Here is a 232-nt window from a genome sequence, read left to right as displayed (position 1 = left end):
AGACAGGTCGAGGCAGAATAAGGGCATGACAGAAACACGACAAGAGACATGACAAAGACATAATAACGGCACGGTAGAAACGCGAGAGAGGCATGCGCAGACACGCAACAAAACCGTGTCACATTCATCATAAAGACATAACGGCGTGACAGAGGCATGATAAGGCCGGTGCGTTCCCGTGTGTGTGGCACAGGAGGAACCGAGGCTTCTGCGGAAGGAAGGAACGCCCGCG

This window comes from Penaeus monodon, chromosome 22 (genome assembly GCF_015228065.2).
Source record: "Penaeus monodon isolate SGIC_2016 chromosome 22, NSTDA_Pmon_1, whole genome shotgun sequence".
Classification (NCBI taxonomy): domain Eukaryota; kingdom Metazoa; phylum Arthropoda; class Malacostraca; order Decapoda; family Penaeidae; genus Penaeus; species Penaeus monodon.
This window is presented reverse-complemented; position numbering follows the sequence as displayed.